The sequence below is a fragment of the Nelumbo nucifera genome, chromosome 4 (assembly GCF_055504915.1).
Source record: "Nelumbo nucifera cultivar China Antique chromosome 4, China Antique-T2T, whole genome shotgun sequence".
Taxonomy (NCBI): domain Eukaryota; kingdom Viridiplantae; phylum Streptophyta; class Magnoliopsida; order Proteales; family Nelumbonaceae; genus Nelumbo; species Nelumbo nucifera.
In genome coordinates, this window is record NC_142652.1 from 70,345,077 (window position 1) to 70,348,592 (window position 3,516).

General features: G+C 37.9%; 1 non-coding gene across 1 annotated transcript; it reads right to left on the reverse strand.

Moving 5' to 3' along the window:
- Positions 1–250: 250 nt before the first annotated feature.
- LOC148800696 (small nucleolar RNA R71) lies at positions 251–357 on the reverse strand. Its single transcript, XR_016071045.1, has one exon. It is a non-coding gene; the product is annotated as a small nucleolar RNA R71 (small nucleolar RNA).
- Positions 358–3,516: the final 3,159 nt, after the last annotated feature.

Sequence of the window (3,516 nt, forward strand, 5' to 3'; positions counted from 1 at the left end):
GACAAGCATTCAGTTTAGTGGGTTACCAAGTGATGACTCTAATGCACACATTGTTAACTTCTTAGAAATATGTGATACATTTAAACATAATGGAGTTAGTGATGATGCTATTAGGCTTAGATTATTTCCTTTTTCATTGCGTGATAGAGCTAAAGATTGGCTCAACTCAATCCCTGCAGGAAGTATCACCACTTGGAATGATCTAACCCAGAAATTTTTGGCTAAATATTTCCCACCCTCCAAAACAGCAAAGTTAATTAATGATATTACTACCTTTGCTCAATTTGAGAGGGAATCCTTGTATGAAGCATGGGAAAGATTCAAGGAGATGCTTAGGAAGTGTCCCCACCATGGGATACCAATTTGGCGACAAATACAAACTTTTTATAATGGTATTACCCCCTCTAATCGGTCCATTATTGATGCAGCTGCAGGTGGTACAATCATGAGGAAAACTCCAGAGGAAGCATATGACTTAGTGGAGAAAATGGCATCAAACAGCTACCAGTGGAGCAATGATCGAACCAATCAAAAAGGAGTACACCACATAGATTCCTTTGCATCCTTATCTGCACAAATAGCTAATCTAAATAAGAGACTGGATAATTTTAGTATTGCAGCCATTAGTACACCATTTAGCATCTCATGCAATTTATGTGGTCAAATAGAACATACTAATTCTGATTGTCAATTAAATAGTCCTTTTATTTCGCATGAGAATGCTAATTTTATCTCTCATGCTAGCAGGTCAAACTTCAACCCATACTCCAATACATACAACCCAGGGTGGAGGAATCACCCAAACTTTTCATGGAGTAACAATCAGCAAAAGGCACCCATGGGTTTCCAACCACAGCCGCCCCCACAAGAAAAAAAGAACAATTTGGAGGAAATGATCTCTAAGTTCATTAATGAAAGAATGGTAGGATCCATCTAATGGACGCCAAGAAGGTTGCGGAATGGGTGGGCGAATTTCAAAAATTTTCCTACCTTCTTCCAACTGGGAATCATATTCCCTAAATTTAGAATACAATATTCAAGGATTCTACTTGAACCATAATTGCACCAGATCTGAACCAAAAAGCAAAAGGGAGGAATATACCTGATCCGAAGAAGCAGTATCTCCCAAAGTTGGTGTTCACACCCAAAGAAGAAACCAAGATCCGCTCCTGCTGAAGATGACACAACTGTGGGTGGAACGGAACCAGTAGAGTGCGTCCTATACACTGGATCCTTCGCAAGAATACTCTGGAAACTCTGAACACCAAATCTTTGTTAGTCCTTTCTGGAAGACTGATGTCAAGAACTGATTTCTTGACTTCTTTCTTCTTCAAAGATCGAATCTTGTAAGAAGCAATGGCGGCGGCGGCTGAAGGAGAACTCCAAGGACGAAAATAGCTTAATTGCTTCTCTTCTCTCTGGAGTATGAATGAGATCTAATCTCTGTTCGCAGGAACCTTTCTTGCTCTCTCTAAACCCTTGGTTCAAAATCTGATATGTTTCTCTTAGAGTTTCTCCTCTTTTCTTCTTGATTAAGAAACCTCCTAATTATGAGTTATCCCAATCCAAATCAATATTTGGATAGGGGATGATCTTAGTCTTATCTACAGATTAAGTTAGCTTACTCCTGTTCTTATCAGAAGGTTACCAGATTCAAATCTGATTTGAATTTGGTCTCCCAGAGTGGATAAGGTTAAAAGGCCCTATCCTTTTGCTAATATTAATCTCAGATCTGCCCCAGAGATGGGTGATCATATCAGCCCAACTTGAAATGGGCTTTTGGCCCATTAAATGTTCAGTGATTAACTAGTTTCCAATCTGCTGCCCAGTTGGGCTTCTTTGTATGGCGTGGGACCCAAGCATTGATCTACACACTAGCCACATGGGTTCGGCCCAGCCTTTATTACAAGGCCTGATGAGAGTAGAATTTATCATATTTTTATCCCCAATTATTCTGGCTTTTATACTAAATTAGCATCTAATTGGACTCATATCTCTTGTATTTTGGTCCAGGGTATGAAAGAAGGCATCAAGAGCAAAGAAAGACAAATCAGATGATTTTTCACATTTTCGACATCATTTAGTGATCTGGGCCTAACTCGCGTCTCCGAACTCTGAATGGGCTGATTCAAGATCCACTAGAAAGATAAGAGAAAAAGCCACAACTTTCATGTTTTGGGCTTTCGCAGATTCGGCCTGTATCGAAGTCAAATCCGGGTCTGAAGTCGGGGCAATTTCGTAGGAAGGCCCAATCCGCAGCTGAATTATTGTGCTTAATGCAATTAAGAGCTTGGCCACCTCTTAATTGATTTGGGTTATGTGAATGAATTGAGAGAGGAATTCACATAATTGACAGAATAATTCATAGTGTGAATTGAATGGTAAATAGATATATATATATACATGATTCATCTAAATTTAATGGTTTTCTTGGACTTAATGCACTTCCATCTTGAGAGCTCTACTCGAGAGATCGAAGGGTTACCTGATGGGCGTAGGTTTAGTATATCTCAAGAGAGAATATTAAATAAATTTGTGAAAATCTCAGCTTATGGGTATAACAATTAGTCTTGGATAATTGGACCCATCAAAATTTCGACTGTCCAAATGGTTTTTTTCCATTTTCTCTTTGTTCCAGTTTTTATTTTCAGTAGTTCTTGTTTCCTTAAATCTAAATTTTGACTGTCCAAATAATTAAGGAAGACTGTGTGATTCTAATACTTATTTTGTTAAATCCCCGTGGGAACGATATTATTATACTACTTGATAACTAGTGCACTTGCTAGAGTTATATATTCATAGCTATCAAGTTTTTGGCGCCGTTGCCGGGGATTTAATCCTAAAATAATATTAGAATTTGTTAACCTTGATTAATTTGGATATTTTGTTTCTATTTTATTTATTATTCTCTTTTCCTTTTACTTCTTTTTATTTATGTTATTATTTTTATTTTTATTTGTTTGTTCGAATTCTGCTGGTTCAGATTTATTAGTGCATGACACGCACTAGAAAGGAAGGACTAGCTGAATTCGATCCTGAGATTGAAAGGACCCTTCGTTTGTTGCAAAGGGCCAACAAAGGAAAAGAAAGAGAAGAGGTTGTTATTTGCGAACCAGCCATAGAGATAGAAGGAGAGATGGCAGAAGGAAATCGCACCCTCTTGGACTATGCTTGTCCAAACATTGATGGGGCGACATCCAGCATTTGCAAGCCTACCATCCATGCCAATAATTTTGAAATAAAGCCTGCAATAATTCAAATGATACAAACTAGTATTCAGTTTAGTGGGTTACCAAGTGATGACCCTAATGCACACATCGTTAACTTCCATGAAATATGTGATACATTTAAACACAATAGAGTTAGTGATGATGCAATTAGGTTAAGATTATTTCCTTTTTCATTGCGTGATAGAGCTAAAGATTGGCTCAACTCACTCCCTGCAGGAAGCATCACCACTTAGATGATTTAACCTAGAAATTTTTGGCTAAATATTTCCCACCCTCCAAAACAGCA